The sequence below is a fragment of the Adiantum capillus-veneris genome, chromosome 27, assembly GCF_014529385.1.
Source record: "Adiantum capillus-veneris isolate H3 chromosome 27, ASM1452938v2, whole genome shotgun sequence".
Taxonomy (NCBI): Eukaryota; Viridiplantae; Streptophyta; class Polypodiopsida; order Polypodiales; family Pteridaceae; genus Adiantum; species Adiantum capillus-veneris.
The window spans coordinates 91,401,513-91,426,119 of record NC_140957.1 but is presented as its reverse complement, the minus strand read 5'-3'; positions in this window follow the sequence as shown (position 1 = coordinate 91,426,119).

The following is a 24,607-nucleotide window of genomic DNA, read 5'->3' as shown; positions in this document are numbered from 1 at the left end:
AATGATAGAAGCTACGCATTGATATCACTTGTGAGGACCATGCAAGGGAGCACTGATTGCACCATCTCCAAATGGATACACCATAATTCATGACATCCCTTTTTCTTGAGAGCGACACCAAGACCTTACTCCTCCTACTCTTTGATACCAACTTAAGAAGGTGATAACATTCACTTTTCGCATATGGAACCCTTAACCTGGAAACACCTTTCCTTTTTGGTTCAACTTTCTAATCAAATTCATCAGACTAAGTTTGAAAACCTCCCAAGGTCAATTTATGGGAGTTCTCTAATTCACCCTTGGTTCAAGGTCACTAACGCTTTTTTCCCGGTTATTTTGTCTTTATAATTATTTTATTTATTTCCTTAATGATAATTTACTTTACATTTTTAAGTTAAACTTTACAGTCTTATATTAACTTTACAGTAGTAAAAGAAAATTCTACAATCAGTAACTAAGTCTTACAATAAGTTAATTAGTGATTCATATAGCTATACATGTCAAAATTTTGTAGCGTAAATTTTAAATTCTAGGTTTTCTCAGCCTACGATTCATAATTTGAACTCGAATATCTTAAATAATGAGTGATGTTAAAAAAAAAATCAAATGCGTAATAGAACTTGTGTGAAATTCCGAAGTAGAGACCTTACATCCATAGCCACACACCTCAAGAGCTCTCACCAAAGAGTGCTCTCAACCAATGACTTGAGAACCCTAATTTCTTTTACACACTGCCTTATATACCTAAGTTAAAAATATGCAATGTCTGGGCGCCCAAGGACTTTAGGGCTCACCACTTACTGAATGTGCAACCTAGGCACAGTAAGTGACCTATTTTTTACAACTTGGAACTCCCATTGAGCCCGTAACACATTAGAAATATTACAATGGCTTGAAATAAATCGGGAATTTACAATACGTGACCATTTTGGGAAAACGTGAAAAATGTGTAACTCCAATCTTTATTGCTTATTTGCATTCATCCTCGATGTGCATTCGTACATCTTCACTCTTTAGCAGCTTCTGTTAACTGACGTTGACTCAGTTAACATTCCCCCTTCCTATTTTAGTGCCCGTCCCCGCACACTGTTGAAAGGTGTCCGTGGAGGTTGTAGAAGGTTTTTGATTTGTTGTTGATGGGCTGATTGTCTTCATTTGTCATTGGATTTGTTGATGAGGTTCAATTTGTTGCAGCATCTTCATTGGTCCAAATTTTTCTGATGTGAGAGACAGTGTTGCATTTGTCCGTTGTAATAGCATAATGATGAGGATGATGTTTATTTATGAAAAGTATGTACAAGGAAAGTAGAATGATGAGGTTCTAAATTAGGGTCTATAACCTGGATGACCACAGGAAAAAAACCCAGTGGGAAAAAAGTTCCTTTGGGATACGCACTTTATTGAAGTACTTATTAGCATTGGAAATATTAATAGAGTACTCAAGAGATTATTTGATGATAGATATGGAATTAAAAAGGCAACAAATATAAGAGGGTAGCATGATGGAACATTGATTTTTCGGGTAGTCCACTGAAGGTGCATCGGTGGAAGCAAAAAAAGAGTGTCTAATGCATATGTCCAATGATGAGACATCCTATTTATGGATACACAAAAATGCATGGGAAACAATATGCAATGCAAGAATGATTTTGAGGGGTTATTCAAAAAGATGGTGTAGCTATAAAAGAATTTGACATGGCTTTGCAAGCTGTCACCCCTTTAAGAATGGTTTTTGTTGATGAGGATATGTGCTCTCATCTTACTGTGCACTGTGCATGAGTGTTGGACTCTACAACACTCCACCAATTGTAAGTTAATAGACTTTGACTCTTATGCTCATCTCATCCAGCATGAGCAACATGATTTAGATATGCTCAACTCTTCCAGCTTGAGCATAAGCCTAATAACTACGACTCTTAGCACGGAGTTTAATATGACTTGAAGCTTTGGGACTACTGCTTTGCTCATTTTATGGCTCAGCAGCCCGACTCTGACTATGCCAAAGAGTGTTTTTTGCACCATGGCGACTTGACTTTTTACATTCTTGAGCTTACTACAAACATTTCTTCAGGTAAAAGTAAGCTTGAATCCTCAAAAAGAGGATTAGTGAAGGACCAAGTTGGCACCAAAGGTTTCTTTTGCCATACTTGTTTGATCTTTTTCGAATCTGCATTCGTGTTGGTTGGGTTGTCCTTGTTTGACTATGAAGACTCCATTATCTGTTTGATTCTCCAAGTAGGATTGTTGATAGGAGTATTTTATGTTGCTGTATGCCTTTGTTGATTGTTGACATTTGACTTTTGACTAGGAGCATTGGAAGAATTAGGAATCCAAATCTCTTGAGGACCTTTGTATTTCCTTTGGTAACTTTGTTGAGCTCTAGGTCTTGTTGAGCTCTTGAGATCTTCATGCAAGTTTGGTGTAGTTGCAGTTGGCTTGTGGTTGAGCTTGTGGTTGACTGGTAGCCAATCCTTTGTATACCCTGTCATAATAATCAATATCTAATTCTCCTAAATGATTTTCTCATATTAAAATGATCATTTAATGTGGGGAAGTGCCAAGGGAGAAAAAGCTAGAATATTGGTTAAGTTAGCAGACCGGCCACAGTAGGGATCCAAAGGAGGGAAAATAGGGATCCAAAGGGGGGGCCATCTGCAAAAGAGCCATGTGAAACAATGGGCTAAAAAGACCCTAAGGTTCAGCCCATTAAGACTTCCAAAATGCTAAGGTTCCAAAATTCAAAGGTTGTGTCCAAAGGTCAACCTTAGGGAAAATTGGATGCTTAGTGTGTGCCCAAAAAAGTCTTTCTACATCCCTACATGGGAGGGGGCGAGCCCCAAAGCTAGGGGATGAGAGAGAAAGCCACACACACACACACAGGCTCCCTTTACACAAAGGGAATGAGGGACACATGTCAGCTCCCTAGGCCAGATGCCCACAAGGTATGCCCAATTCCTATTGGAAGACCCTTGAAGTGGACCAATGAGAATTAGGCTAGAGTAAATCTAGTTTAATTAATTTAAAAACATTTAATAAAAGAAACCAATAAGAATTAAGTGTCCTAGAAGACTATTGGGCAGTCTCCCAAGGGGTCCAATGAGCATTCAGGAGCCCCATGGCTTGCCTGATTCCTATTGGCCAGGAGGCAAAGGGGTCCAATGAGAGTTTAGTTTAATTATTTAATTATCTAAAGCTCTCACAAAAGGGGAAAGGGGGACACATGTCAGAAGGCTATCACTTATGCTGCTTAATCCCTGTTGGCTTGACCTGGGGAGGTCCAATGAGGCAAAAGCCAGACTAACTTAGCAGCTAGGGCTCGCCCAAGAGAGAGAGGGGGCTGATTTTTGCTTGGCATTGACACTCACACTCTCACACTTGACCATGTGTGAAGGGAAAATACTCTATCTCCTCCCAAGCTTTAATGGAGAGCTCATCACCTACTCCAAGCTTGTGAGATAGAAGCCTACATCAACACTCTCTTGGCATGTGGATGCAAATCCAACCAAGAGCCAAGCTTCAATGCATGCTCATCTTCTCTACCAAGCTAATTACTAAGCTAAGCTATGCTAATATGAGTGATTATGTGAGGAGATGTACTTCTTTCTCGTAAGATACTTCTTTTTTCCTCTCAATCTACTCTCATACCCTGCTAGCTCTCACCATCTTCGAAGGTGTGTGAGGTCTTGGGTCTGAGAACGGGGATAATTCAAGTTGTGTTTGATTAAGTGTTTTGCTTGGTGTATGAAGCTTCCATCTTCATTGCACTAGCTAGTCTTGAAGGAACACAAAGAATTGTATTGTACAATGTCTCTCTTGATGGGAGAAACCATAATACAAAGCCTTTTGGAGGGGGGACCGGCTCCATGCAAATCCGGTCCTCAACTGTTGTCAATAGCTTAATTGCTCTCTCTTTTTAAAGTATTGTCGATGCTATCTAACTAGGTGTTATGCTTTTTGTTGCTCTCTCCACCCAAGCACTCTTGTAATTCTCATTAGGAATCTATTCTAATGAAATGCCCACTATGTTCATGCTAATTTCCGCTACAAATAAGATTTTAGGCAATTAAATGTTACATTGGTATCAGAGCTCAAGGTTTCTCTTTTCTTGCTCAAGAAGGGAGGTCCTCAAGCTAGCTACAAATGGTTGGTATTATTAATTGCCTGTGAGTAAGTAGAATAGGGATTTTTCAGCCTTTCAGTGCGCCTGCCTTTGTGCAGTTAACGGGGCATCACCGTCGAGAGCTATGGTCTTAATAGTGGAGTCCTACGGGGCTTGCCTACGGCTTAACCACTATTGAGCTATTAGAAGCTTGACAGGAGCCGGTGCTGTTTTGGTGTCGAAAGACCCTCTCTTCTATTCCTTGCAATTAATGGTATTCGAGCCGCGGGTACAGTAGCTTGAGTGCTTTTTCTAAAGGGGTAAAGAGGAGTAGCAACTAGGGCTTGAAGTGCCAAAGTACACCTAAAAAGTTTACACCTAAAAGTTGTTAGAATGGCTGACAATATTAAAGAGAGTGAAATTAATGTTGATAACTTTGATTTTGCTCATGAGCAAGCTACTAATGATGCTTCAATGCTTGTTAATTATCTTGTTTCTAGGCTTCAACAAGCCATGGGCAATCCATCTCTCCAAAGTGAAGTGCAACGGCAGCTCCGTGCTCACGGGATTCTCCAAGTTCATCACCATGACGAGAGAACACCTAGGAAGCCTCCCTGTGAGACTACCAAAAGAGGTCTCTCTCCGATTCGGGAAGAAGAAGAGAATCCATATGAAGGGCTCAAGAACTTACTTCTTGATGATGCATCTCCTTCCCAAAGGAGAACTCAAGAGCCTCCACTGAAGGAACGAGAAAGAAGCGAGTCTCCCGCCACCTCGGCGGAGATGGCTCCACGAAGACGGCGGGCTAAACGCTCTCCATCACCACCAAAGCGGAGAAGACCCTCACACTCTTCTCCACGCCATAATTCAAAGAGGGATGATAAAAAGCAAGAGAAGAAAAAGGCGAGAAAGAGGACACCCTCTTCTCCATCTTCTTCATCCTCTTCCTCTTATGAAAGCTATGGTGAAGACGACAAAGATCAAGACAAGAAAAAGGCGAGAAAGAGGTCACCCTCTTCTCCACCTTCTTCAAATTCTTCATCTTCTGAAGAAAGTGATGGTGCAACTTTTGAACCATCAAAAAGAAGAGGCCATAGGAAATCCTATGCCGCATGGAAGAGGTCGTCCAAGCTGAAGAAATTCAAAGAGGGAGGGAAGAGCATCTCTTTCCTTACCTATGATGGCACCTTCGGTGCTACAGACAAAGTTTTGGCCTTTATCCAGCAATTCGATGCGGCGTTTGGAGATGAGGGCTTCACGGAGTCCTCTAAGCTACGCCATGTAGCTATGCACTTTCAAAAGTCCGCCAGACAATGGTGGTCTAGCCTACGAGCCAACGGTGAAGCTCCACGAACATGGAAGGCTTTAAGAGCTTCCATTATGAAGCAGTTTTTGGCCACCGATGCCAAAGACAAAGTACTCACCGAATGGCGAAGCTTAAAGCTCTCTCCCAATGAATCCATCCACAAATATGTAGACAAGTTTTGGGACCTACAACTCAAAGCCACTGTCTTCAAAAAGTTGGATTTTGGAGAGCAAAAGCAACAATTTTGTGCGGGCTTAACCGAAGAAATGGCGGAGTATGTCAACTCCCAAAGGCCACGTACCATATCGGCGGTAATACACCATACTATGGTGGCCTCGCGAATCAATTTCCAAACGGGGGGTAAAAGAAATAATAAGCCCCCGGAAAACAAAGGTACCAATGAGCCTAAGGGGAAGGACAATGTCCAAAAGTCTCCTAAGGGCAATTCCAACAAAGCTAAAGAGAAGGGAGTTTACAAAGGAAAGAATAAACTCTCTCCTGAAGAGCTTGAGCGTTATCGTAAAGATAACCGGTGTTTCAAGTGCGGCGAACAAGGGCATGCGTACCGCGCTTGTCCCCAAAAGAACAACCGCCAAGATCCTCCTAGAGCTTCTTTGGTTGAAATCCAAGAGGAGGAGATTCACCAAACTCACCACAAAGGATCTCCTCTATGCCATGCTTGGGGAAAGGTAAGAGAACATGATGCTTTTATTCTCTTTGACCCTGGTTCTACTCACAATTTCATATCTATGGAGTTAGCCACCAAGCTAGGCATACAATCCTACGAGATGGGAGATATCCTACCCGCAGACAGTGCCTTCAAGGGGCAAGAAGCTTCAGTCACTCCCTTAATCGGGAAATTGAGGCTTCATGTCCAAGGCTATGTGGACAAAGAGGATTTCTTTATCTCTCCTCTCAAGCATGAGGATGTAATCCTAGGGGCACCATGGTTTGACCATCTGGCTGCCCATGTTAAATTTCCTGAAAGGAGAATCTCCTTTAAGTTCAGGGAAAAGGACATGTATATAGATGCTAGGGAGATGGGTAACACCATCCCCATTGTACATACACCAGCTTTCAACAAGTCAATAAAGAGCTCTATTTCCGTGTACATGATTTTTGTTAAAGATTCTCAAAATGAACCTAATGCTTTAGCAAAAGAAAATAAAAGCAACCAAAAGGAATTAGAGTTATCCAATTTTCTCAAGGGGTTTCAAGATGTCTTTATTGACGACATCCCTTCTGAGCTACCTCCTAAACGAGGTAATGACGACCATGCAATTGAACTTCTTCCAGGAAGTTCACCGCCTAACAAACCTCCTTATAGAGTTTCTCAAGCTCAACAAGAGGAGATTATGCGGCAAGTGCATGAGTTAATTGAGAAGGGCATGGTTAGGCCTAGCTCATCTCCATTTTGCTCACCTGTGCTATTAGTGCAAAAGAAAGACGGCACATATCGTATGTGTGTCGACTATAGAGCACTAAATAGGATCACTATCAAGAATAGGTTTCCCATTCCACGGGTAGAAGACCTATTTGATAAGCTACAAGGATCGACCTACTTCAGTAGGATTGACCTAAAAAGTGGCTATCATCAAATAAGGATAGTTGATCGAGACATTGTAAAGACCGCATTTCGTACTACATTTGGTCTTTACGAATACATTGTCATGCCTTTTGGCTTGACTAATGCACCAGCCACATTTAACCGCTTGATGGAGAAGCTGTTCAGACCTCATCGAACCTTCACTGGAGTGTTCTTTGATGATATTATCATCTACTCTAATTCATTAGAGGAACACAAGCAACACCTCCAGGTAATATTTCAAGTTTTAAGAGAGAATAAACTTTATGTTAATCGAAAGAAAAGTGAATTTTTCTTGCAAGAGATTCAATATTTAGGTCACATTATCTCTCAAGATGGAATCCAAATGGATCCATCCAAGTTAGAGGTAATAAAAGGATGGCCTAAACCAAGGAATCTTCATGAACTAAGAAGCTTTATAGGTATGTGTGCATACTATAGACGCTTCATAGAAAAGTTCTCACAAATTGCGGGACCATTACATGACCTAACAAAGAAAAATGTTAGGTATACGTGGTCTGCTAAGGAGAACAATGCTTTCGAAAAGCTTAAAGAAAAGCTTATCTCTCAACCTGTGCTTACACTACCGGATCTCTCAAAACCATTTGAGGTCCAATGTGATGCTTGTGGTGATTGCCTTGGGGCTGTTTTGCTCCAAGAAGGGCACGCCATAGGCTATGAGAGTCGAAGGCTCGACCCTGTTGAGCAAGCTCTAGGCATATACGAAAAAGAACTCCTTGCAGTTCTACATGCCTTAGACTCATGGAAGCACTATTTATTGGGGACTCCTTTCATTCTGCGAACGGATCACCAAAGTCTTAAGTACTTCATGACGCAGACCAAGCTCTCCGACAAACAAATGAGGTGGGCAAATTTCCTTTCGCAATTTCATTTTCATATTGCTCACATTGCTGGCAAGCATAATCAAGTAGCCGATGCACTCTCAAGACGACCGAGAGTGAATGCGGTTTCCATAGCAACTCACAATGATCTATCTTCAATGATAGATGAGTATGCTATTGATCCCGATTTTAGAGATGTGATTTCAGCCCTTGCATTAGGGAAGAAAGAAGAACCATTTACTTTACAAGATGGTTATCTTCTCTATGGCAATAGACTATGCGTTACTAACTCACTACGTGAGAAAGTAATGTATGAATCTCATGCTCCCCCATATGCGGGGCATAGAGGGATTCAGTCTACCCTAAAGGGAATTGAAACATATTTCTATTGGCCTACCATGAAAGTGAACATACATGAGTATGTTTCCAAATGTGTGGTATGTCAAAAGACAAAATTTGATAGAGGGAAGCAACTTGGATTGCTTCAACCCTTGCCAATCCCTAATTCACCGTGGGAGAGCATATCCATGGATTTTATCTTTGGATTGCCTAAGTCTAACCATGGGAATACGGGAATATGGACGATAGTAGACAGGTTCAGTAAACAAGCTCATTTTATACCTGTCAAAAAGACTATCAAAGCCCATCAAATGGCAACCCTCTTCATTTCACAAATTTTCAAGTACCATGGCTTGCCAATGTCCATAGTGTCGGATAGAGATCCTAGAATGACCAGTAATTTCTGGAAGGGTCTCTTTGAGAATTTAGGAACAAGGCTAAACTTCTCTTCGGCCTATCATCCACAAACTGATGGCCAAAGTGAAATAGCTAACCTAACTATTCTTGATCTACTAAAAGCCTATGTAACGGAAGTAGATCAAAGATCCCAATGGGAGAAGTACTTACCCTTAGTAGAGTATGCTTACAATAACACTGTACATACTTCTACAGGAAAAGCACCTTTCGAGGTAATTGAGGGAAGATCAAAAAGTCCCTTGCTACTTAAGGTACATGGGAAGATCTTCGATGCAGATGAGTATAGCCGAGACCTACAAGAATCTTTCCAAAAGATTAAGGATGCTATCTCTATCTCACAGCAAAGGCAAAAGGCTGCTGCTGACAAGCACAGAAGAGCCCAAGCCTTTAAAGAAAACGATTGGGTCTTGTTAAAATTTCCCAAGGCTCGATTAAGGCACACGACGGGCAAGAATCCTACGGGCCACCAAAAGTACTATGCTAAACTAGCAAAAAGGTACTATGGTCCCTTCCAGATTCTTAGGCCAATCAATGAGATGGCCTATCAACTTAAGTTGCCCAATCATTGGCTCATACACAATGCTTTTCATGTGAGCCTCTTGAAGCCTTACAAAGGAGAGCCACCTCAAGAACCAACTATTGAAGACCCACCGGAGATCGTGGACCACGAGGAGGTGCTGCAGCCCGAGTCCATTCTCCGACATGAAGACAAGGTATTAAGAGGTGGTAAGACTATCCGACGATATCTTATTAAGTTTAAGAATTATCCTTTTGAAGATGCTAGATGGATGCAAGGCAAACAATTAAAGGATAACCTAAACCTTGTCAATGCTTACAATGCTTCCCAAGAGTAAGCAAATGTACAAAATGTTAAAAATGAACAAAAATTTTTGTCTTATAAGACTCTCTTTTTCTTTATTTGTGCACAAAAATGAAGTAGTATGCATGCTTAGATCAAGTTTGCGGAGACGACGTCTCCCGAACACCAAGTAGAGCTTGTCACTCTACTATGGAAGACTGATAGGACTAATGTGCAGACATGCTTGCGGCAGCCTCAGGCTCTCAAGCGCCAAATGGACTAGTCATCCATTATGGAATGATGTCGTAGGGTAACATAGGGATCCTCTACCCGCTAAGAAAAGGACTCATGCATATGCTTTATCTTCTCTACACCATAGTCGAGGACGACTATGATTTCAAGAGAGAGGTAATGTCATAATAATCAATATCTAATTCTCCTAAATGATTTTCTCATATTAAAATGATCATTTAATGTGGGGAAGTGCCAAGGGAGAAAAAGCTAGAATATTGGTTAAGTTAGCAGACCGGCCACAGTAGGGATCCAAAGGAGGGAAAATAGGGATCCAAAGGGGGGGCCATCTGCAAAAGAGCCATGTGAAACAACGGGCTAAAAAGACCCTAAGGTTCAGCCCATTAAGACTTCCAAAATGCTAAGGTTCCAAAATTCAAAGGTTGTGTCCAAAGGTCAACCTTAGGGAAAATTGGATGCTTAGTGTGTGCCCAAAAAAGTCTTTCTACATCCCTACATGGGAGGGGGCGAGCCCCAAAGCTAGGGGATGAGAGAGAAAGCCACACACACACACACAGGCTCCCTTTACACAAAGGGAATGAGGGACACATGTCAGCTCCCTAGGCCAGATGCCCACAAGGTATGCCCAATTCCTATTGGAAGACCCTTGAAGTGGACCAATGAGAATTAGGCTAGAGTAAATCTAGTTTAATTAATTTAAAAACATTTAATAAAAGAAACCAATAAGAATTAAGTGTCCTAGAAGACTATTGGGCAGTCTCCCAAGGGGTCCAATGAGCATTCAGGAGCCCCATGGCTTGCCTGATTCCTATTGGCCAGGAGGCAAAGGGGTCCAATGAGAGTTTAGTTTAATTATTTAATTATCTAAAGCTCTTACAAAAGGGGAAAGGGGGACACATGTCAGAAGGCTATCACTTATGCTGCTTAATCCCTATTGGCTTGACCTGGGGAGGTCCAATGAGGCAAAAGCCAGACTAACTTAGCAGCTAGGGCTCGCCCAAGAGAGAGAGGGGGCTGATTTTTGCTTGACATTGACACTCACACTCTCACACTTGACCATGTGTGAAGGGAAAATACTCTATCTCCTCCCAAGCTTTAATGGAGAGCTCATCACCTACTCCAAGCTTGTGAGATAGAAGCCTACATCAACACTCTCTTGGCATGTGGATGCAAATCCAACCAAGAGCCAAGCTTCAATGCATGCTCATCTTCTCTACCAAGCTAATTACTAAGCTAAGCTATGCTAATATGAGTGATTATGTGAGGAGATGTACTTCTTTCTCGTAAGATACTTCTTTTTTCCTCTCAATCTACTCTCATACCCTGCTAGCTCTCACCATCTTCGAAGGTGTGTGAGGTCTTGGGTCTGAGAACGGGGATAATTCAAGTTGTGTTTGATTAAGTGTTTTGCTTGGTGTATGAAGCTTCCATCTTCATTGCACTAGCTAGTCTTGAAGGAACACAAAGAATTGTATTGTACAATGTCTCTCTTGATGGGAGAAACCATAATACAAAGCCTTTTGGAGGGGGGACCGGCTCCATGCAAATCCGGTCCTCAACTGTTGTCAATAGCTTAATTGCTCTCTCTTTTGAAAGTATTGTCGATGCTATCTAACTAGGTGTTATGCTTTTTGTTGCTCTCTCCACCCAAGCACTCTTGTAATTCTCATTAGGAATCTATTCTAATGAAATGCCCACTATGTTCATGCTAATTTCTGCTACAAATAAGATTTTAGGCCATTAAATGTTACATACCCTGTGTAGAATCCTTGTCCAAGAAGAATATTCTTTGAGATCCATCTTTTTTCTGTATCCTCTTGTGAGTTGTGGTAGACTTTAGCATCTTTCAATGTGGTTTTGTTGTATACTTGATGCTTAGGTATACTAGGATATTGTCGTGGTTGATACCTCGTGGGCCTTCTGTCTTGGGAGGGACTTGAAGTTAGTTCATATGCTCTAACCTGCGGTTTAGGCACCCATATTTTTCTGTTATCTTCATAGTACTCTTGTTCTTTTAAACTCCATTATGATGCTATCCATCCTGATAGCGGAAAAAAGAGCAGTGCAATCGGGTGGCCTCTGTACTCGTGCACACTCCACAAACCACGCCTCATGCAAACAAGCAAAGAACAAAACAAAGGGGGCACCACCCTAAATTAAGAGGTTTAGGGACCTCACACATAGTGCACATAGGCAAGTGAGACTTCTGGCATTATGATGGCATCAAAACATATGGCAAAACACATAGAAACGAAGCTTAGGGACCTTATGTAGCATATATATACACAAGACATCAGCTTAACAATACAACGGCATCTGATCATACATAGCAAGGATATAGAGAAGCAAGCCAAGAATGGCATAATCCCTTGTCAAAAACAATCAACCCAGCAAGTAGGTATGATCCTACTAGCAACACATCAATACCTTAGAGAATGATGGCAAGGATGGTGGCCATGGAGCATGAGAGAAGACTCCTTATTTAGGTTTTAGGGCTAGTAATGTAGAATACTAGAGGGGGAGAGAGAGAGAGGGAGAGAGAGTAGAGCTCCATCCATAGCTCCTCGTTGTGAGCAATGTCGTCATAGCTTCGTTGCTTGGTGAAGTGGGTGAAGTTTTGGTTTTGAATGAGAGAAGGCCTCCTTATATAGGTTTCTGAGAGGGTTTAGGATTAGGGATAAACATGCTTAAATCTACTGATTGGGGTTAATTTTTGCTTAGGGTGGTCAACAGATTGAGGTCACCTGATATGTCACCATCAAGATATTCTCTAGAGTGATGTGAGAGGGGAGGGTACATGCTGATTTTTCTGATTGTGACACATGGGGATAAGGCCTTGACCAGCATTTAAGTGCAGGTAAGGTGGATATTGAAACTGGAGGTTCTGCACATGTCAAGGGGGGAGCTGCGGGGGGGAGGTGGCAGCTGGGTCCTCCTGAATATCAAATTCTCAAAAAATCCTCAACCATGGTTTCTTTTGACATGTGTTCTTTGAAAAAATCAGCATGTCTCTTTTCAACTCAAAAGTCTTTATCCCTGTTGACTCACCTTTACCATAAGATTTTCCCCTTTTCTCCTCCTGTAACTGCATTGTTGATGCCCAATCACTGCTTCTAGTAACAGTGAACTGTTACCTACCAAATACTTATGGTGCAGTAAAAAATATTTACCATGGGTAAAAAAAGTTACTGTAGGTAAAAAGTGATTTGTATTTACCATGTAGGTGAAAAATATTTACTGTAGGTAAAAAATATTTACTGTGGTAAAAAATATTTACTGTCGATAAAAAAGTGAAAACGGAGTATGCTGTGCTGTGAGTCCACATGAACATCCTCGTGTAAATTTCACTAGAAATTCACACCTAGAATGGGCTATTCTGTAAGATATAGGTTGTAGGCATGCATAAGAGCTCGTTCCCACGTATCTTCTGTCCATGGCACTTTTTACTCTTTGGTGCTTGTGAAGTAGATTTTTCTTCTCTTTCGAGATCCCTTGGACTAGAGTATCCTCATCTCCCCAACAACTGACTGTGCCTTTATTGCATCTTTAGAAGGGGTCCTAAAAACCATGCATCATATAGCCCTCCCCCTTAAGCTAGAGGTATTTGATGCCTCTAGCTGTAGGTTGTGCTACAATAGGGTTCTCTTGAATACTTACCCACCTGGTACCAATTGAATTTGCCATGTTACTGCTTTCTTGGCTGATGCACCCTGTTTAGTCCTTTCTGATGAATAATTGTATCCATCCATGACTAACAACTGGTCTCCTAGACCCTTGAAAGCCATACCCCATCCATTGTCAATATCCGCTTTCACTGGTAGCATTCTCTTTTTTTCTTTTTTTCTTCTCTTTTTTTCCTTTTTTTTTTTTTTTTTTTTGAAACGACTATGTACATGATTGTTACCTTAGTTGGAGCTCGAATATGATGAGCTCTCCTCTGAACCATCCTTAGCATTGATTTCACCAGCATATGGCTGTGAAAGACGACATTGGTAGGCCTTCAATCGCCAACCATTTACCGGGGTCTGATGTACCTTACCATCTAGGTCACCTAGTTGGTAACTACCATTTGAGAACCTCTGTATCACTACAAAAGGGCCTTCCCACTTAAGCAAGAACTTACCATCCTTCCTGCGATCAAAGCGATTGTCGTATCTGAGCACTAAAGAACCTTTCTTGACAAGGTTGCGATTGAACTTCTTTCGTTTCTTCTCTGCCTGGGCTGCATAGTACTTCACTGCTGACTCTCGATCTAGCCCTAACCTCTCCAAATCGATGATTCTTCCTTCCACCTGCTTCTCTTGACTATCCTCTTGATGTGCTTTTAGAACTCGGAGCCTCGCTAGCTCCACTTCTATAGGCAATAATGCCTCTTGCCCGTAAACCAAGTGAAAAGGTGTATACCCCAAGGATGTTTTAAAGGATGTTTTGTAGGCCCAAAGTGCTGCATCTAGGTGTTTGTCCCATGCCTTAGGATGTAAATGCACTTTCTTAGTGATGATTTTACATATAAGACCATTTACCTTTTCCACAAGACCATTGCACTGAGGGTAGTATGGTGTAGAGTGCCTGCGCTTGATTTTTAACTTGCTCATCAATTGCCCGACTAAATCAGCTCGAAATCTCGGTCCCGTATCCGAGAGAATCTCCAAAGGTGTGCCAAAATGGCAACAAAGGCATTCAAAAATGAAATCACTCATGTCCTTGGCTGTGATGCGCTTTGTGGGACGAGCTTCTGCCCATCTGGTCATGTACTCCACCCCCATAATGATGTATTCCTTCCGTGATTGAGTGCAAGGTAGTGGCCCTATTGCATCTATCCCCCATTTTTCAAATGGCCCATAGGTTTTGATTGGATACTGATTTTCATGGGTAAGACGCCTTGGTCCATCTTTTTGGCAAACCTCACATGTGTGGCACCAATGTTGTACATCTCGATGGAGGCTTGGCCACGTGAACCCTCCTTGTAAAATCTTTCTGCTAGTAATCTCTTGTGCAAAGTGGCCACCACACACACCTTCATGACAACTAAACAAAATATCCTTTATCTCTTGGGATGCAGGAACTCTCCTTAAGACAGCATCTTTCCCTCTACAATACAAGTCCTCATTCACTAAGCTATAGCTGGTAGCCTTTTTTGCCAACCACCTACGTTCACTTTTACTCATACCAGAGGGTGCTTCACAATGCTCAAGAAAGTAAAGTAAATCATGCAGCTCCTCCTTTCCCAGGTATAAAGGACTTTTCACAAGGATAGCACCTACTATGAGATTTTGTAGTTCTTCACCTGCTAAGGCATCTGCTTCTCAATTTTGATCTCTAGGTACAAAGTGCACTCGAACTTCTTTAAAACCCTTCAACAACGCCTTTGCTTCCCTCATCTTAACAGACAATTTGTCATTTTTACAGGCCCATACACCAACCATTTGCTTAACAATCAACATGGAGTCACCAAAAACATTTAGCTTTGTGATGCCCTGAGAAAGACAACATTGCAACCCTAAAACAAGGGCATGGTACTCTGCCTCATTGTTAGAATGAACCTCTTTTAGATGAAACCCTTTTGCAAAGATCTTCTCCTTCTCTGGACCTAATATTACTATGCCTGCTGATGCCTTGTCTTTGGTCCTCTTGTAAGCCCCATCAAAATACAGACTGTGTGCTCCCAGTAGAACTTCAGGCTCCGGGATAGGCGGTACCTTACTAGGTGCCTCTTTCTTGGCCTTCTCATAACACCTTTGTGTGAGGACATCTGCCAAACAAGCACGGGTGGAATCCTCTACTTGTAGTGTGTAGTCAACTCTTGAAGCTGCACCACCCACTTTGCTATTCTTTGAGACAATTCCATGTGTTGTAGGGCATATGGAAAAACCTCCTCAGTTGTGATCACCACAAATTGTCTCGGAAGTAAGTAAGCCCGAAACTTCTCCACTGCAAACTTAAGAGCTAGCACCAATTGCTCAGTTGTGCTAAAACCCTTTTCAGCAGCTGTCATCACTCTACTAGAGAAGTAGACTGGTCTCATGAGAGATGTCTTTGGGTCTTTTTGCATCAAGACAGCTCCTAGAGCTTCTGGACCTACACTAGGATTTACATAGAATAATTCACCCCATGTGGGTTGTAGGACGACAGGCAATGAGCTCAAAATGTTTTTAACTTCTTGAAAGCACCTTTCACCCTCCTCACTCCATGTCAATGTAGTGTGTTTAGTGAGCTGCTGCAAAGGATAGATTTCCTGAGAAAGGAGATGTATGAATCGTCCCATGTAGCGAACCTTTTGAATGAAGGAGACTAGTTGTTTCACGTTTGAAGGAGTAGGTAAAGCTAACAATGTCTTTACCTTTTCAGGGTCAGCCTCAATACCATCTTGAGACACAACATGGCCTAGTAGAGTGACCTTGCTCTCACCTATGTGGCACTTGTCTTTATTCAATTGCCCACCCAATTGGGCCAGACGGGTGAAACCTTCATCAACCTTGGACAGATGTACTTCCCTAGAGCTGTAAATGAAAAAATTATCAATGAAGACTCGTATGGACTTACCAAAGTAAGGTTGAAACACCAAGTTCATAAACCTCTGGAAAGTAGCTGGGGCATTAGTTAAACCAAAAGGCATAACTCTATAAGCAAAACACCCCCAAGGTGTTATGAAGGTAGTCTTTCTTTGGTCTTCATCAGCAATTCTGATTTGGAAGTAGCCTGAGTACCCATCACACACTGTGTATAACCTTTCATGACCAGCCACTTCATTTAGTATTTCATCTTGAAAAGGCAAAGGAAAATGGTCCCTTTTTGTGGCTGCGTTTAGAGGCTTGTAATCCACACATACCCTCCACTTCCCATTTTTCTTTGGTGCTACCACAACTGGAGACACCCACTCAGAATCTTCCACTGGGTAGATAAATCCTGCCTTGAGTAATCTTTTTACTTCTTTTAAGAGTGCATCTTGTTGCACTAGCCCTAATCTCCTTAGCCTTTGCACCACTGGTTTGGCACCTTCCTTTAATTGGATATGGTGTTGGGTTACCGTCACTCCTTTAATGTGCTCGTAATCAGTTATAAAGAGGCCAGCATGCTTCTTTAGTACCTGCAAATAGGGTTCTCTCTCTTCTTCTAGTAGGTCCTTAGCTAGCATCTCCTCTAAGACTGTGGCTTCTTCCTTGTTTAGAGAGTCTTGACCACCTTCTCCTTCTGGGTTTCACAGTATTATACCCATGACTTCCAAAGAGCTAGCATCCTCCTCAGATGACTCATCCTTAGATGAAGAGCAGCTGCTTGTGCTCCATTCATCCATAGAAGTCTCCATCTCTAGGTCTTGTTGTCTACCCTGCTTCATGTCATACACAATTTTTTGTTGCTTGCCACCTACCTTATGATTTGGTCGCAACTCAAGGGAACCTGTCTCCCAATATTGCGTAGCTTTCATAGCCATAAGCCAAGGTCTTCCATGGATTAGCGGATAGCCCTCCCCCTTAGTTGGGATCACATAAGCATCAATTGAGATTGCCACACCAAAAGCTGAAACGTTCACTCCATTAACCTTTCCCACACAAGCCACCCTTACATTATTTGCCATCTTAGCTTGTAAGGAAGTTTGCTCGTTTACTTCCAAACCCAACCTGTGCATTAATTTCTCTGTCATAACACAAATCTCGTCTCCACCATCTACGTACACATTGGAGACTCGCTGACTCTTAATCTCTGCATCAATGACTGGCACGATATCCTTCATGCCTCTTGCACTAGTAGACCCAACTGACTTTGCCTTAGCCCTCCTGGTGCTGACCATCTTAGACCAGGTTCTACGCATCTTTGGGGAAATGTGGAGGAGTTGCTGCCATGAAATCTTTGGTCCTTGCTTACTCACATCTGCTACCAGGTCGTAAGGTATTGATCCTACCCCAAGTGGAAAGTCTTCTACTCCTATGTGCCTCCTTGACCTACTCTTCCTTTTCTTGTCTCCTATCACTTGGGAGTAACCCTCATTCCCTTTATCCGGCTTTGAAGCTTCCATTTCATCAGTTCTTTGTCTCCTAACTCTCTTTATTGGCATGGCAACAGCTTCCTCCATTTTTTCTTTCCCTTTATCCTTACCATTGTCAAGACTTATGACAGAGACAGCCCTGTCCTCCCCTCCCGATGGTAGTGGAGGGATCTCTGCTGGTGCTTGTGGTGGTGGAGGAGGGGGTCTCAATATTTGGATTGGTGGAGCCACGTGTGCATTTTGTCCATTTAGTGGCCTAGCTCGAGGAGGAGTGACTTGCTGGCGAGGAGGCCGTCTTTGATTACCATTTCCTTGATAGCGTCGTGGATGGGGGCAATAATACATGCCGTGACCTACCTCTCCACAGTTGTAGCAAATGTACTCACGTGCTTGCCTTTGTCCTTCTTGTCTATTTCGTTCATTTCCTGGCTGGGGAGCCCTTACACCTTGAACCAGATTGATGGACAGGCTCTCTAGTTGATTGGTGATTTGTTGAAGTAATTCTTGTTGAGAGGACTCTTGGTCTGTTGCTCCTGTCCCTGCTACTACCCTTGCCGTAGGTTGAGCTAGCGGTGGAGGCTCCATTCCCCCTTGTATTTGAGCTTGGAATTTTAACTTCCTATCCTTCTCCCTTGCATAAGTCATAGCTTTATCAAAGGTGTCTGGGAATTTACCTTTTACCTTTTCTCGAAGGATGGGGTAAAGCCCTGCCAGGAAACAGTCCTTCTTTAGGCATTCTGGCGCCCTTTCTCCTTCACCTAGTGATGCACACCATTTCTCCCATAGGTTGGAAAACTTTCCTTCATAGCTTCTATAGTCATTGGGTGATGTTTGGCGTAGCTCTAAGAGTTGTCTCCATATCTCCTCTGGAGGCTCATGGCGGCAAAATTATTTGATGAAGGCCATCTTTAAGGACTCCCAGTCTCTTCTTTCTTCAGGTGCCAAAGTTTGATACCATAATTTTGCACCTTCCCTCAAGACCAAAGGAAAGGCCCTTAACTTAGTAGCTTCATAATCCCTTCCCGATACCAGAAAGGCCATTTCCAAATTATCCAAAAAGTCTGGAGCAACCTCCCCAGGCTTACTATAAAAATTAGGGAAGGCCATAAGTGAGAGAGTAAACAATTACACAAACAGCTCCAATTTATTTTAAAATAGAGTATGGTAATTACAATTTGGAGCTTTAGCACAACTTAGCTCAAAATAGGATGAAGATCGACACATCAAAGGAATGGTAATAGTCTAGTAAGGGTAGAATGACAGGATGAGGAGAGCGCAAGATTTCCCCAAGTCTCTCGTCTCCAAACAACAGGGCTATTCTTTGCTGATAAAAGATTTTTCTATCAATACAAATATTCACACGGATATGACGCACACAATGGAAAGGAAACATGAGGGGATCATCATTCTCATTATTGGCATCCATACTTACACACAAGAGCCTAGCTTAGTTGCACCACCTTGGGACCAATGAGCCTGATCAGCCACAGAAGGTCAGCACCTCGGATCACTTCGACTCTTCCTGATGCATCTGTGAAGACGTAAGGCGTGATGGCAACACTTTGTACAATTCTGAGCCTTTTAGCAAGCAACAATTGGATGCTATTACCATAATCAGCATGACGAATGAAAGTGACACCATTAATGTGCAGCACATCATCAACTAAGATAGTTTCCTTAGATTGAGATAACTTCTTGAAAATTAGCAGCAAAGGTAGGGCAGGGAGGCTTTTCACCCGGTCTCCAAAGCACTTTGGACAATATCCAAAGTGATCTTCACGCAGACAGGAGGTTGGCTTGGGATTGGTGGTGTCTGGATTCACAAAGTGCACTGGGAGCACTCGTAGACGGGCGGCAATCTTGTAGGCAAGCCTTCGCCTCTTTGCTTCAGGAGGATTTAGGGGTGAGAGTCGTGGTTGCAAGTTGGAGGTTGAAGTTGGTTGCTCACTAGCCTTTTTCTTGCCTGTAGTGGTCATGTAATCCCTTATTAATGAGATTAAGCCAAATGTTACCTTACGCTTGAGCACGCGCTGCGGCCTTGGGCCACTTAGGTATAGAGGTGATCTTCCTCCTCTTAGTCGGCTCCTCAGGAAAGAGAGGTCTGGTGATGCTTTCTCTTCCCTTAATGTGTGTCACAGTAACTTCGTGTATGTTGATGTAGAATATTTCAAGCTCGTGTGCGTTGGAGGTTTCTGGAGCACTCATAGGTTGAGAGGAGAGGTATATCAAGCTCTTCTTCTTACTCTCCTTTATTGGCAACGATCACGAACAAGGCATGTAGAAGAACTTACTTCTTGAATTTCAATGACACTGCAACCTGGTAACAAGACCTCGATGAAAGCTTTTAAGGCCTCTAAAGCCTCCTCCTCTTCTGTTCTCCAATTTGCAAACTCCTCACGCCATTCGTCCATGTTGTAGATTGCACATCTTCATTGCTTGTGGACTGAAGGTCTGTGTAGCCCTCCTCAGTGAGGGCACCAAAATGATAGCGAGAAAAATAGCAGTGCAATCAGGTGGCCTCTATACTCGTGCACACTCCACAAACCACGCCTCATGCAAACAAGCAAAGAACAAAACAAAGGGGGCACCACCCTAAATTAAGAGGTTTAGGGACCTCACACATAGTGCACATAGGCAAGTGAGACTTTTGGCATTATGATGGCATCAAAACATATGGCAAAACACATAGAAACGAAGCTTAGGGACCTTATGTAGCATATATATACACAAGACATCAGCTTAACAATACAACGATATCCGATCATACATAACAAGGATATAGAGAAGCAAGCCAAGAATGGCATAATCCCTTGTCAAAAACAATCAACCCAGCAAGTAGGTATGATCCTACTAGCAACACATCAATACCTTAGAGAATGATGGAGAGGATGGTGGCCATGGAGCATGAGAGAAGACTCCTTATTTAGGTTTTAGGGCTAGTAATGTAGCATACTAGAGGGGGAGAGAGAGAGGGAGAGAGAGTAGAGCTCCATCCATAGCTCCTCGTTGTGAGCAATGTCGTCATAGATTCGTTGCTTGGTGAAGTGGGTGAAGTGTCGGTTTTGAATGAGAGAAGGCCTCCTTATATAGGTTTCTGAGAGGGTTTAGGATTAGGGATAAACATGCTTAAATCTGCTGATTGGGGTTACTTTTTGCTTAGGGTGGTCAACAGATTGAGGTCACCTGATATGTCACCATCAAGATATTCTCTAGAGTGATGTGAGAGGGGAGGGTAAATGCTGATTTTTCTGATTGTGACACATGGGGATAAGGCCTTGACCATCATTTAAGAGCAGGTAAGGTGGTTGTTGAAACTGGAGGTTCTGCACATGTCAGGGGGAGACCTGCGGGGGGGAGGTGGCAGCTGGGCCCTCCTGAATATCAAATTCTCAAAAAATCCTCAATCATGGCTTCTTTTGACATGTGTTTTTTGAAAAAATCAGCATGTCTCTTTTCAACTCAAAAGTCTTTATCCCTGTTGACTCACCTTTACCATAAGATTTTCCCCTTTTCTCCTCCTGTAACTGCATTGTTGATGCCCAATCACTGCTTCTAGTAACAGTGAACTGTTACCTACCAAATACTTACGGTGCAGTAAAAAATATTTACCATGGGTAAAAAAAGTTACTGTAGGTAAAAAGTGATTTGTATTTACCATGTAGGTGAAAAATATTTACTGTAGGTAAAAAATATTTACTGTCGGTAAAAAAGTGAAAACGGAGTATGCTGTGTTGTGAGTCCACACGAACATCCTCGTGTAAATTTCACTAGAAATTCACACCTAGAATGGGCTATTCTGTAAGATATAGGTTGTAGGCATGCATAAGAGCTCGTTCCCACGTATCTTCTGTCCATGGCACTTTTTACTCTTTGGTGCTTGTGAAGTAGATTTTTCTTCTCTTTCGAGATCCCTTGGACTAGAGTATCCTCATCTCCCCAACAACTGACTGTGCCTTTATTGCATCTTTAGAATGGGTCCTAAAAACCATGCATCACATCCCATGTGTTTGTCTTTGTGTGTTGTTTTTCCGTCCTTAATCCAAACTAGATCATTCACTTTGACTAAACTGCTCTGAACAAACACTTGCTTGACTTTTCTTTGCTTTCTTGAGTACTTTGGTTAATATACCTTTGCTTTTCTGGGTGTCTCCTTAGAGGTTTCAATTGGGTCAGCAATTGACTTGAAGTTTTGAAAGCTCACTTGCTAGAAGTATCTGATCCATGAGGGTTCTTTGATGTAGAGCATATGATGTCACACCTTCTTTCTAGTCGGTGGAAGTTTCACTTTATCTTTACCTTTGTCTGCACAATTTGTCTTTGTTGATTCTTGTGAATCTTGCAACTCTGAATTTGGAATTCTTGGTTCTATTGAAGATCTTTGTCTTGATTTTGCCATGACATGCCAGGTCAGCTTAGAGAGAGATAATAAAAAGTCCCTAATTTCATTTTTGATATTCACTTTCAAAAAAACTCGGATATCAGATTTGGGGGGTACATTTATTAAAACTCTCAAAAAGTGTTCAAACAATGATAACATACGACGGCTCGGAATTGAATGCCGATTGTCTCAATCTTTTGGATTTTTCAAAACTGAGGTGCATTGATTGTTATTCTTCTCCTCAGTTTCGCGTCTCTCTTGCTTTCTACCTGCACGTAGTCTCCTCCCTTGAGCTCTCTTCCATTTTCTCCACTCTTGCGCTCTACTCTGTTTCGAGCTTTCTCACTCACCAAGTCGTCTCAATGTCATTATCATCTTCACACAGAACTCAGACGAGGAGTCAAAACGATGTGTATCATATGCATATCGAATTGTCCAGAGAATAGGAGCCCCTCCACAATAAGAATAAGCGAGGCATCCTTTCCGAAGCTTCAAAAGAGAACTTCAGATTTCAAGGTTAAAAAAGCGTCGATCTTTGGGTGGATGGCACGATATATCCTGAGCATCCTATCACCAACTCAACTCCACCGTTCAGAAACATAACGTCATTGTTGAACTATGTAGGAGACGGTTATTCTGGTTTATATGGCTACACCAAGAATTTGGTGGCCAAAAGTGGTATTCTTAAGCTTGAGAGAGACCTTGCACACAAAGAAAACTTTTGCTTGAAGAAAACTGTGACAGAGTGCTCTCAGCAACTAAAAGGCAAGGATGAAAGCATCACGCAGCTCACGTAGGATCTCAGAGAAAAAAATACTGTCTTGGGTCCTCGATTAAGAGAACGACGCTTACGAGACATCAGCTGAAGGTTGGTTTTGGGGGTTTGAAGAAGAGGGTTAAAGGAATCAAGTAAGATTATCATTCAAGAAGGTTTAATTCATCTTTACATTTGTAGTTTTATATCTTACTTTTCATATTTATGCTTAGATCGTTGTTACATCCTCAGTCAAATATTGATAGCAACACACCAACTTCTTCAATTCCTTATGGTCTCATACTAAAACGCAAAGATGTCGCCGGACTTTTGGACGATAAGCGTTACAGCAAGATTGTTGCTAAGCAACTTGACACTCTTTTGAAACAGAATCAACTCCAAACACGTGATGTTCAGTCAATTCTGGATGAAGCCGGAATATCCAACAAAGGTTATTCTGCAATTTTTAGGTATGTCTGGTGTTTGAATTAATTGTCTTCACCTGTCAAATCAAATGTTTGCGATTTTTAGGCATATTGGATATGTGTAGCATTTCAAAACTTGGAAATAGTCCATTTACTTAATTTTCTGTTTACAGAACTATGCAGCAACAAAGTAAGAAGTTCAATCTCAAGCACACGTTGCTGCCAAATCCTTCCTCCATTCGAAAGACAAGACTGGAGGTCAAACCAGGAAGTGCTTCGGACATTGGGCACTCCTTTTCACATTGAAGCAATGTATAGATCGCCATCAGCAGAGGAAGTGGTCTATGAAAAATACAATAATATATTTTATGATTTAGTAGCTTTGCAGACATATATTGTTCAATTGTTCGAGGTTTCTCAAGAGGAATGCAATGGAGTCTTGAAGTTTGTGCTTAAACTGGATGAGTGCAAGCTAGTGAAAGAGACAAAGGTTGAGTGTGTCACAATAACACTTATCAATAGAGCATTAGATGAAAGCATTGCTTCAGACGACCCTAGAAACTTTAGCGTGCAATCCAAAAACAATATATATTTTCTTATTATCAAGGTTTGATATCAACAAGTTTTTGCTTTAAAAAATGGTTCGACATGTTTCATTTGGTTGGTTTGGTATTCCCATTTCAGGTACCTGTAGAGAATTTTGATATTCTTAACTGAGATTTCCATCAAACAAGTATTCCTGAAGTCATAAACGAACAGAGAAATGGAAAGACACTCGATGTATTAGGCATGGGTTCATACACAGTAGAGACGTGGCATATGGCTGGAGATCTGAAAACCCTAAAGTGTATGTAAAACATCTCAAAAGGAGGAACAAGTAAAAGCCCTTGTTTGTATTGCATGGGAGGAGTCATTGGTCTTGACAAAAGAAATTGGAGGAGAGCACCAGATAGGCACTTGCAGGACCTTTACTTCCGCCCAGTGTTGGATATTCCACTATCCAGAGTACATGTTTGCACGATGCATGCACTCTGCAGAATAATTGAGAAACTTATGTTTCTGTACATTTGTTTTGCTTGGACCACTCGCCCAACATCAGCAAAACAAAGGGCTATATTATCATTGGAAATAGTTTTCTCATATATGGGCTTGCATGGAGGACATGTGAAAATAGAGCACGACGAGAAGAGGTCTAAGAATAGTCGAGATGTGCCAAAGAAGTTGTCTATTGGTGGTGTACTGAAATCCCGTCTCTTCTTGTCGATGCCAACAAGTGGCGGACAACGCAAAAGCCAAAGTGCTCAGGAAAGGTTGACATTAAGATACAACCAGTGGAGAAACCATCACAATGCAGTGGTTGACCACGCAGACAATGGTGCAACAAGGACTCGCAAAGCGAACGTGTGGAAAATTTTGGATTCCATATT